The 12,224-nt window shown below is 42.6% G+C and overlaps 1 protein-coding gene across 1 annotated transcript in view; it reads left to right on the top strand.

Moving 5' to 3' along the window:
* TIAM2 (TIAM Rac1 associated GEF 2) overlaps positions 1-12,224 on the top strand; it is a 168,201-nt gene that overhangs the window by 43,616 nt on the left and 112,361 nt on the right. The window contains exon 3 of the mRNA XM_069010622.1: positions 10,479-10,569. The gene's annotated coding sequence lies outside the window, so the exon portion shown is untranslated. The remainder of the gene's footprint in view (positions 1-10,478; positions 10,570-12,224) is intronic.

Raw genomic sequence — 12,224 nt, 5'->3', positions numbered from 1 at the left:
TGGCACCCCCTCGTTTCTCAGGTTGTAACATACCTACCTGGATTGCTACACCAGGTTATGTCCATGAGGTATAGATGTTATTTGAATTTTCAATTAGGCTTTTCCTTACAAAGAGGTAGCTTTTGTGTAGTAATGCCTGTATACAGATGTTTCTTATCTTCTTGGAAAAGGAAGTAGCAGACTGATTTCAAGGCAGACAGGATGCACTTATCTAGTGCTGTCCTTTTTTCAATTACTGCAAGATGTGCAGCTTGTCACTAGAGAGGAAAGGCTTATTTTCAGGAAAAGTAGCAGTTAAAAATGTCAATGAGTATGTTATTTGGATTTAAAAAAAAACCCAACAAAACAAATCAAATCTGAAACAATCACGCAGAATAGATTGCATCTCATATTTTCATGGCAAGAGAGGAGGCATGCACATATTCTATTTGCAAGAAGAGGAGAGTTAATATGAGCACCCTGCTATCTCTGATATTAATTGAAAAGGAGATGAATTAGTCTCTGAAATGCCTGCATCATTCCACTAACTGCAGCAGGAACTTGGAGTACTGGTTAATTTACCAAGTTAGCTCTGATCAAAGAATATGAATCCCACCCTCTCCCTGCCTGTCACTGGAGGTGCCCAGTGCAGAGGAGCCATCCAGTGGGTGTCCAGGCAGTGCTTTGGGAAGGTTTGGGTTGTGTGGCAGAGCTTCTGTCTCTGAGTAGGAGTGAACACTGGCTCTCATGAACCATTTAATTGCTGCACAGATGGAGTCAAAATGGCATCTCAGGCTGACTTCTCCATGGTTGTTTATGGCTTGTAGCGGTTTCAGGAAACACTGCACTACTAATGTTGCTGAAATTCTTGGATAATGCCATTTCCGTCACTTCAGGAGCCATTGTTCTGGTGTGTGAAGGGCTGCAAAGCATTTGTCTGACACAGGGACAGCACAGAAATCGTACAAAGATGTAGTGGGTTTGGGGTTTTTTTTAAGCTTTAGTTTTCTTATATGTTTTTGCTTTGTGATCTATCACTCTGTACTTGTTACAGGGCTTAACCAGCAGAGTTTAATCAAAGCTTTTGATTAACAGAGATTTTTTTTCTTTAAGAAGTTTGAAAATTACCAAGGTGACATCTTCAAATGGGTTGTTTTTATAGACCACAGCAGCTTGTTGGTATGTTAGCAGCAAACATAGGTCTGCACATAGTATCAAAAACCTGATGATTAGAACTGATCCAGGAGGTTCATACATTTGTGGTGGACTCAAAAGAGGAAATCTCTCCCTTTTTTTAGATGCAGAAAACTCATCTAGTATTACTGTGCACTGCCTTCCTCCAAGTTATTCTCAGTAGTGATACAATTATCAACATTCACAGTGATAGCAAAAACCTTCCCCCAGCACTCCTGTGAAGTTGTGAATCACACTTCTGCTGAGATGCCTCTTGATAGACTACATGAACTATGGTAGAGATACTTAAGATGAATTACAGTATGAATGTGAACACAGTGTGACTTACGAGTTATATTTTATTTGCAGAGTATGTTATGTCTGTTGAACTAATGCTGTCACGGAGAAGGGCTTACCTGTTGTATTTACAAGAGATGGTCTTGTCCAGTTATCTGGCTGGACTTGTCAGACCTGCTTGTTAATCAAACCCTCTTAACAACCCCTCCCAGACAGATTAAGTAATATTCTTTTCAATTCAATGTTGGAGAAGGTTAATGTAACCAAAGATGCAAAACAGTGGTATTGAATCTGGTATATGAAGGCAGGAGCTGCTTCCCTCATAGGCAGGATTTTTAGCAAGTCATTACTATTTCATTTGTGTTTTCCACTTTTGTAGCTATGGTTTCTCAAATCTAAGTCCTTTAAAGTGAAATTAATCTAAACCCAGAATGTGGGTGGTTGTTGTAGGACACTGATATTTTCTCATTTGCCTGCCCAGAAGTGGCTGTGTGCAAGGCAGCCTCCGCTGCCTGCTGCGGCTGCATATTTGAGCAGGCATGCGGGAACTGGATGTTTCTTCTGAATTGTTTGGAAACTGACAAGGACATCATGAGTCTGAATAGATGATGTGGCTTTATAGTTTACTTCTGTGAAATACTCATCAAAGCGATAGCTTTAACTGTTGCAGGCTGTCTGTCTTTCTCCTTACCTCATAAGATCCTAGAGCAGGATTAACTGATGTAGTTGTGGTGCTCAGAGGTACAGTATTTGGTTGGTGGGGTAGTGAGTCTTCAGCTCTTATTTTTCACAGACTGTCTGGTTTATAGTGCAGTTCCCAGGATGTTTTTGTGCAGCTTGGACAGAAGCCTGGGTGGGCTGCTGCACCACCCCCATGGTGCAGAAGTGCTGGAGGGGTAACGAGGTGTAGAGGAGCAATCCTGGCCTCAAACTGTTCTGATGGGCTTCTCACTTGCATTTTGCTGCACTCAGGAGTTGGATATCTGCTACTGTGGCTGTGTTGCTTCTAGACCCAGCCTGGGGAGGTCTGTAGTGCAACAATAGCTTCTGCTTTCCTTTCCAAAAGCCAGCTCTTGGGTTCAGGTAATAGTGCAAAAGTGGCTGTGGCTGTACCCAATGTACAGCTGGTGACCATCCTTGGCTTGGAGGTTGCTGCCTGTTCCTCGAATTGGCCTGGCTCCTGATCACTGGGAACCATGGTCCTCCTGCTGTGGGGCTGCTCAATCAGACTGCAGAGAAACAGAGAGAAGGAGGGGTGGGCAACAGCATGAAACATCTTTGTTTTCGAGACATATAAGTTTCCATGGAAATTGGACTTGAACATTGTTGCACACGTAATTAAGGAATGAACAAAAAGTAGTTTTATTCTTAGTGGTGTAGCTTGTGATGCTGCCAGAAGTGAACATGGACACCTGTTGCCAGAAGTGAACATACAGCAGGAGCACAGCCATGTGGTCCCATGGGAGCAGCAGGTGAGTGCTGTGCCAGTCACAGGGCTTGGTGCCACCAAGGTCCTGAGGTACAGCTGACTCTGTGTGTCCTTCCCTGCTGGGTTCCAGGTCACAACCACAGTCTCTTTTTTCCTATTTCATCTCCTCTCTCTCCTTCTTGGTTCCTCCTCTCTCTCTCAAGTATGTGGGCAAAGGTGTTTGTTTTAGTGATTGCTTTTTTTTTGCAGGCAACGGGCAAGGTGCTGTTACCCTTTCTGTGGACTTACTCAAAAGTCAGTTTCAGGCAGTGTGTTCTTCTAGCTCTGCTTAGGGGGGAAAACTCAATCTGTTCTTAGTACCCTTTGATTAGGCAATGCCACCACCTTCACTGCTCAGCACAAGGCTTGACTGGGTGGGCTGCGTCCCACACCAACTGGGGAAAATGGCAATTCCACCCCAGCACAGAATATGCTGTTTTCTTTCATGTGTTATTGGTACTTCACAGATATTTCTCCTGGTCTGCACCATGCTGTTTTGTTGTCGTGCTTTCAAATTCTGACTTAGTCAAATGTTAATGTGTAAGTCTTGATTAGTTAAAGCACTCAGGCAAATTTAACTGAAGTAGAGCTTGCCTTTTCCAATGGCAAAACAAATCATGAGGCAGTTTGAATGGAGCCAGTGTGTGTCTTGCTCAGGAATGAAGGGTCAGATTAATACTTGGCACACTGTTATGGTTTTCTTTCCTTTTAGTGCTTTTGGATGCATCAGATGCCTTAATATGCAGCAGGCACCATCAAAAGCTAGCCAGATCAGTTGAGTAATTTCAGCAACAAGTTTCCAGAAGACTGTGGATCACCCTTAGATGCCTGTTATATGTGTTCAAAAAACATTTTCCCTCTGCTTCTCGCCTGGCAGCTGGGAATGTGTTTTGCCTCTGGTTAACTCTGCAATCTGGCTGCTTAAAGGAGGGCATCCAACTGGCAATGTTACCTCTGTTATCATTGCTACTCATTAACTCTCAATAGCACTAATTGTTCTCTTCTAGTATTTTGTGGTGGGTAATATTACCTGTCAGCCCAGTCTGCCTTAGAGCAGAGCACCCCAGCTTCTTTGCTCCCCTGGACATCAGCAAGACAAGAACCAACACCTCCCCAAGGTGGGGAGCAGGGGTCCCTGCAAGGTAGGCATGAGGGGATTTTGTCCTTGCAAAGGTTGTGGCAGGTCTTCAGCTGAAGGCTGTCTAGCCTTGTGCCTACATGCTCCCCTTCAGTCTTTCTGGGCTTTCCTCAGCCCACTAGGGCAGCCCTCAGGCCCAGGGCGATCAGAGGAGGACATGTTATCTCTGGTAAGAAATTGGTACTGTGTGTTTTTTAAAATATCAAAACAAGAATTGCAGTGGGACAAATCAGTTTGGAAACTGTCCTGGCTATAAATGGGATCCTAGTTCTCTGTTGCCTGTAAAATGTACACTGTCCATTTCTCACCCCTTTTTCATGTTAGAGACTGCATTTTTATCCCACCAATTCATTTCAATCTGTGCAAAAACAGAGATCGGTAGCTTTTTTTTTTTTTAACTTAAGAATTCAGCAGTAGAACTGTGTTTTTTGTGATGCTGGTCATGAACCAAGCTGTACATTTAGCTGCAAACATCTGCAGAGGTTTTTGGTCCCTGTGCCTGTTGCAGGCTCAGTAGCTGTGTCATCATGGATTATACAGAAGTAGCCCCAGGACAGAGGTTTGATTAGGGCCCTGCAGAGACCTGCTGCCTCAGGTCCCTGCCAGCTGCTGGGGATGCAGCCAGCACTGCATTGGGCTGACACAGCTGTGCCCTCTGCCACCAGGGTCTCAGGACTTTGCTCCTGGGATGAACCCTGAGAAAGGGCAAACCACCTGGGGTTGGTCAGGTCAGACCCTTAAAAACTCAGGGGGTGGTCTAGGCTGTAAATTCTAGTTAATAAACATGCTGCTTTAGTGGTTGAACAATGCGCAAGACCTTTAAAAATATTTATTTGCCACCCCAGTTGTACTACAAGTCAGTGTCACCTTTCCGGTTTTAATTTCTCCTCTTTCATCCTCAGATTATTCCTGCAAACAAAGAGGAAATAATTCTGACAATCCTTTATCGAAGGTAGCTAATAAAACAATGGAAGGATGTAGGCTGAAGCATAAATGGGATATTGTGACAGATGTAGATGATTATTAACCAGCCAATGTTTCCGCAAAGGATTCTAATCACAAACACAGCATGAAGTGAATCTGGGTGTATTAATAGCAGAGGTTTTATGGAAAATCAGAATGTGGGTTTTTTCTTAAACATCCCATTTCCTGCTTTAATTGATAGAGTGTGAAGCTTTCATGCAAATAATTTGGAAAAGATTATTTTGTGTCTCTGACATTAAGTACATGGTACAGGCCAGGAACAACGTGTTGCAGAAGGATTTATTGTAAAGGATTCTTATAGTGATGTTTTATTTAGAGATGTGACTAGTGACAAATGCTAAACTCAGTGATATAAAGGAAGCCAAGTGTCTGTGGTAAAGGAGTATCTATTTGTGTCTATGCAACCTATGTTTTAATGTGACTTTGCAAGAAAGACAAAGATATCAGAGAGATCATTATGCTGCAAAACTTGTGGGCTATGCTTCCAGTTATATCGAATGTCCTCTTATTTAGTTTCAGTTTCATATTGTCCTGTGTTATGTTTTGAGAAATAAAATGCTAGGTTTGTACTCTAATCACTGGGTTAGAGTTGAAATACTTTAAATGTACACCTTTCTTTCTTCAGCTCTGCTACAAGTTTGCTCTGTCACTCTTCTTCTGAATTTCTGAGGAGAGAACAAAAAGGTTGAACAGAAATCATCCAAGTAGAGCAATGAATACTCTATTTAACGTGTTATACATCGGCTCTGCAAATACTGAGTTCTGATACCATTTGCAGCCATCAACAGTTTATTCGTCTTATAGCAGCTGATATTTTTGCAGTGTAGAGTTGTTGCTTAGAGTGGGATAGAAAATGCTAGGAAAGGAAATACTGTTATACTGTTATAATACATTAAAAAGACAATATGATTGTCAATGCATGTGCTCTTTTTATAATAATTTGTATTCTGCTAGTATCGGCCAATATATTTCAGAAATTTTGTGACAGGAAGGGCCCCAGGTTAACATTTGAAAATAAGGGAAAATAGCAGAAGTTTAATCAAAAGATACGGACAGGAACCAGTTTCTCCACTGGTCAGCCCCAGCTCTCCAGGAACGTGGTATAAACTGTAAAGCCAAAGAGGACCAGCAGTATTGACCTAGTGGAGGTTCCTCTTGCTGCATTGTGTGTTTTCTGCAGGAACACCAATGAGTCCACAGCAAAGCATGCTACTTACTGCATATGGTCTTTGTAGCTTTGGAGCCTGTTTTCTGGTGGCTAATTAACAAAAAACTTCATTATTCTTGATCTTAATTCTTCTCTTTCTTTTTTTTTCCCCTTTTCTTTTCTTTTCTTTGCCCCCCAAAGCTGTTTCTCTGCTAAAGAAATCTGCTTAAATTAAGCAGTCGGTGCCAAGTGAAATCATTCAATTATTGGCACTTTTGGTCTTCCCTTTGAATAAACAGAGCCTTCCTGACGGCAGGGCAGTTCCTCAGGAATTCCTTTATGGTGAATTAAGCAGGGCAGTGATGAATAACTGGGAGCAAAGGACAGTCTGAGCAGCAAACCAAATTGATTATCTAAGTCCTCAGCTAACTACTTCAGGGCAATTTTGGATGGGACCGATATCCCCTAAGGCATAGGTGGAGCCTAATCTCACCCCAGGGACCTGCTGTTGTTAATGTGTTCCGCCCTGTTATCTGCCCTGCCTCTGTGCAGTTGAGGAGGGCCAGAGCTGTGTAATGAATTAAGGGTTTACAGGAAAGACCAGGAGCTGGCACCTTTGCTCATGGACCCCTAGTGCATGTGGGGTGGTGGTGACGGGACGTTCCTGTGGCACACCCAGCCCTTCGTCACCCTCCGGCTGCCTCTTCACCCTCCACTCCCATGTGAGTGTGCTCCTGCCAGGCGGCTAGTCCTGCTGATGGTTGGACGTGGTGGCCTTCCCTCTCGGCACACCGTGACACTTCCAGCAAGCACCGGCTTTGCCACACAGCCATTGCCCATCCCGGTGCCTGAGGGGTCCAGCAGCTGAAGAGTCTGGTCCAGCCTGCCCATGCCTGTGCCCCAGCGCAGAGCATGCACCTTCCAGGGGAACACAGCAACACTATTTCACCATCCTGCTGTGGTGCTCTGGGAGAGGCTAAAGCTTCTGTCAAGAAACCTAGAAAGAGCCTTTACCAGTATTTTCTGTCCACACCAAACCTCTGACCTGCCATGTCTTGTTATAGGAGAGAACAAAGCACCATAGCATGGACTGGTTTTAGGTGCACTTCACTTGGTAACAGCCTAATGTGCTCCCTACCATCTTGAGAGACTTGTCATTCACAGCAGTCCTTTCTTTTATTTTTTTTCTCTAACTCATTCTGGCTACTGAGGCTATCACTGTAACAGCACAACATCAAACCAGTCTGTAGGAGTGTAGAGCATGATCTCCCCCCACTGTGTCCTGTAAAAACTAACATCCAGTCTGATCACTATCTTGAAAGGTTAAGGTGAATCAAAGGTTGTTTACTGCACACATTTTTTTCTTCCACTGTCCTGAATGGCTTTCTCTAGATTAATTTATAATGCCACCCATTATTATCCATCTGATTACATTTGAAGAGGCTCTGCATTTAATATTGACTGCTGTTCCCTGATGAACATCTTGGGGACACAGTGATTGAAGACAGAATGAGGAAATGGGATGTGGGACTCAGAATGAGAGCAGGAAAGAGTGATGATTTCAGCTGTTCCTATTTGCACTGCCAGCTCACTGTCCTGCTAAAAAAGCTACTTCAGAACTGTCTGGTATTTTCATAGTTAAGCTGATGATACAATATGCAGCCTCTCCAGGAATCTATACAGACTTACTGTGAAATAAGCTTCAAAATGGATTTAGGAGCATCCCCACTGTTGCTTTCCAAAGAGGACAGACTTGGATGGGTACATCTTACTTCTTGTGCCACTAGAGCAGAGCAGAACTGGAAGTGGCAGCAGTGAGGGTGGGGAGGTTTCCAGGCAGTGGCAGTAGCCCCTTGTTCCTTACCTTTCTATGAAAGAAGAAAATGGAAACGGCGCCAAGCTTCGAGGGTAACCTGAGCTCACAATCTTTAATCAGTTCTGCACCTCAGGTGCCTGTATAGCACAGAACTGTAGTGCCTGCTGCAGAATGATTCTGTTTCCTGATTATTTATTTCTCAAAACATTATTTCTGGGGGAAGAGGAGCTGCAGCGGATGTGCAATACACAGGACACAGCAGTTAAAGCTTCTCTGTTCCTCAGCTCACTGGTAACAGACTGGCATGCACCGTTTGGATTTGGTCTGGATTTTCAGCTTCTTGCAGGCAATTGCTGCTTCCAGTGGAAAGTCCCAAGATAGCCAGCAAACTTCTGAAAGAGTTACTTTTCTCTTGGAGGAAAGAGGAAGAGAAGGGTTTGTGGGAAGCTGTATTTCATTATCTTGGGTATATTGAACAGAAGTAAGTTGTGACAATGGCCTCTCCCTGCTTCTGGGATTAAGTTCTCAAAAATATTCTCTGGGACAGTGTGCTTCCCTCCAGTAAATATTTAACTAACTGCAAATTCATCAGAATTAAACAAGGAACTACCTCAATGTAGATGGCACATACTTATCGTGAAATCTGTGCTTCTTGTTCATTCAGATCATGCAAAAATGGTACGTAATGTGTGGAGATATGGAAAAATGGGAAAGACTGGGTGGGAAATAAAGTCTAGATCCACTCTTTTTTTTGCCTTGTCGTGACCTTATGCAGAAAGTCAGTCTGATGTAGATTTTCAGGCTGCCTGGTAGTACAGAGGTCACACATGGAAGAGTTTGTCACATGCTAAATTTTGTATTCAGTTTCTTTGCTTCTTAGCATTATTTGCTGGAGAAACTTATAGAAGGAGCATGGGAAGCTTGGCTGGGCTCTGGCCAAGGAGTTGCAGCTGGTCTCCTAATTAAAGAAAAAGAAAATGATATACAGGCCTGTGGGGATCTGTCAGACACAGATTTATTGGGCAGGATGGAAGGGACTTAAAGCTGTCACCTCCTCTCTGTCACCCCCTCCCCACACAGTGCACATGCACTGAGTTTCATGATACTTTTGCAGCCTTGCAAAAATCATCATCTGGAGCACTCTTATCTCCATGCTCCCTGCTTCCTTCCCTGTTTGCAGCTCCTCCAAGTTAACGGATACATAATGCAGGAAATAATGTGCAAGATAAATTTATCCATATCAAAATAAGGGATTCTGCAGGTTAGGGCTGTTAAGTGATAGTCTGACTACCTTTGCTGTCTCCTAGTCCTCAGACTTCAGTAAGGAAGGATACATCAAGATTGCTACTGATGAAAAGGAGAAGCTGCAGCATCAGTTAGTTGGAATATTTAAAAAGAATTTTAAAAATTAAAAGTTTTTCAGAAGTGAAATTTGTTGGCTTATACTGATTTTTGCCATGTTTGGGTCCCCAGTTCTTGGGACATTGCCTGGAGAGGATGAGGAAGAGGTACCAGTTCATCCTGAGAGTCTCTGCACTCTTCTCTTGAAGGACTTCACACATGATCTTTGTTAATGGGGAAAGAAAAAGGCGGGGGGGCCGAAACCTTACAAACAAAGTTGACAAAAACCTGCTTGTCATTAATTTGTGCAGTTAATGTGCTTTAACTATCGTCCCTTGGACTTCTTGCTGCTTTCTTCCTGCATAGTCGAACCCCTCCACAGGGACTGCAGGGAGAGGTTTTTGTACCAGTTACCTAATCTCACAAGTGTAGGAACACAGTTTGTCCCAGGCTAATCTGAAGAAAATTCATAGCTGGAAGTGAAATCCTGGCCCTGCAGGAAGTGACCTCATGCCAACTTTGGTCTAGTTAGGATTTCACCTTCAGGAATGTGAAAGAAACTTAGGAAAAGAAAAAAAAAAACAGTGCTTTTTGAAGGGGGTAAGCATCAGTTAAGCCTTAAGCAGTAGTTCAGGGTACAGGACCTCAGCGGGATAAAGATGTGTTAAAAGTTAAGCTTGTGCTTAAAATGCTTTTCTGATATTTTTTGTATCTAGAAACCTGAGTGGTCCAGTTGTGTATTCTGGCTGCAGTATTCTGCAGTGTATGCACCACCCTAACATATGTTTTTCAAAGCTGAGAGAACTATTGCATATTGTGTCATTCTTCATTTCATGACACTGTTGATGCAAAACAGGACAGGAAGCTGTCTGGGATCACAATGCATCAATTATTTCTATTTATTTTTTTACCTCTTCTCCTTGCTCACTGGAAGGAAGAAAGCATTAAAGCGAAAAAGTAAGAACATAGAAGTGGATAAATATTTCCCTTTTGCAAGAAACTGTACACATTTTCTTTAGTCTTCTGTATAGTGTAACTATTAAAAACAAAAAAATAATTAAAAATATATAAGTAGTATTAAAAATTGTTTATGGCTAGTTTCCTTTTTGACCTTGCTGCCTGACTGTGATTACAGGAGAAGCTGATCAAGAGATCTCAAGAGTTGCAGCTTCCTGGGATTGTCTGTCAGAGGAATGAAGAGCAAAAGAATAACTTTCCATCATGAAGTATGTGCCACTATATTTTCAAGTGTCCTTAAAAGACTTTTCTTTGGACATAATCAAGTGGATTCAAGGACCCAAGAGGTCAGACCAACAAACAGATATCAGTCCTTAAGCTGTCTGGGCTTTTTAAATGAAAGTCAGCAGTTGATCTCAGTAACATTTCCTGTGTTAAATACTGGCATGCCTTTTGGTGCTGGTTTGCTATTTTGGTTATTTACATTAGGAAGTAGAGTGACCTTTAGAATGAAGTATTTCTTTTAAGAAGAATTGTTCCTTTATGGTGAATATATAAAGTCCTCCCTTCAGCAAGCAGCTGGAATCCAGCAGCGGGAGGTAGTAGGATTGATCTTCTGCTTTTCCTTAATATCTCAGTCCACTTTTCAACTATCGCCTTACTGAGACAGTGCTGTCTTGATTTATCTCATGGCCAGGATAAAAGCATTTCTCTCAATGACCTTGAATTTCTAAAGACTCCTCCATCTGCTGGTTTGATGTTTCAGGCTTGATGTGGTCGTCTTCCCACCAGAAGCAGAGCCCAGCCACTGACTGGCTTTGCTAAACAGTCTCTGTTTGCAGTCCTGGCAGCTCAAATGCTTTACTCCAAGAGCTGTACATGGATGGAGGGCAATTATGTTCAGCAATTTTCAAGAATATTTTTATTTCCTTAGTTTTGGCAAGTTTGTTGTAATGTAAAAGCTGGTGTACGTGCTTCACTGTAAGTGAAATTGGTTCCTAGGGTATCAAGATGGAGCCCTTGAATGTTCTTATCTCTGCTGCTGTGGTATCTCATCTGTATTTGAGTAGTTAGCTGCATGTGAAAATGTTTGTTTTCATCTAGAAAGTTAATTTGCAAGTAGGAGTGTCATGAATTTATCACTTCCCTTGCTGTATGAATGGACATAAAGAGACTGTACCCTGCCCTTGGGGGTTGTGTGCAATCTTCCCTTCTCTTTTCAAAATTGGGTTTATTCTGTTCTGGAAAAATTACAACAATAAACATTAGTCTACTTTTCAGGTGGATATAAGATACCTAAGAGTTAAATGGCATTGCATATAACTGCTCCTGTGAGAGGAACAGCCTTGGAAAAAGAGGGGTTTGGGGTTTCCTCTTCATTCCGTGCCTGTGCAAAGAGGCCCTCGACTGAGTGCAGCTATTGTATGAACATGAAGCAGTAAATGGCATTTTGTCTGATTCTTATTATGCATTTTCATTACCTTCATGTGTGGCCTGGGAGGGAAGTGGGAAGGGAGGGCAGAACAAACCAACCCACTTCCCTCCCTGGTGGTAAACCAGAATTTTAAATGTGAACTGATTTGGGGTACCAGAAAAACAGACCAGCATCTGGTGTGTCTGACTGCAGGCTTTTGCCGTGTTCACATCCTGTATGTTTGTGGAAACTGGGCTTCCTCAGCATGGGAGGGTTTAGAGTGACTTGTGCTGCCATCCTGAGAGTCACCTACATATGGTAGTAGTGAGTGTGTTAAACTCATTTTGTACTGGGTATAAGCTGTCTTCGTAGAGCTGGGTTGGTTCTCCAGGGTTATTTACCATGATAAATTTTGTTTTGCAACTGAGAAGCTGTCATCATAGTTATCTTTTTTGCACATCAGTAAGTCATGTTATAAGGAATCATTCCTATTTAAACATTTGTATGATT

The sequence above is a fragment of the Aphelocoma coerulescens genome, chromosome 3, assembly GCF_041296385.1.
Source record: "Aphelocoma coerulescens isolate FSJ_1873_10779 chromosome 3, UR_Acoe_1.0, whole genome shotgun sequence".
NCBI classification, from domain to species: domain Eukaryota; kingdom Metazoa; phylum Chordata; class Aves; order Passeriformes; family Corvidae; genus Aphelocoma; species Aphelocoma coerulescens.
The sequence above is the reverse complement of the archived record's forward strand: the minus strand, read 5'-3'. Positions and strand labels throughout refer to the sequence as shown.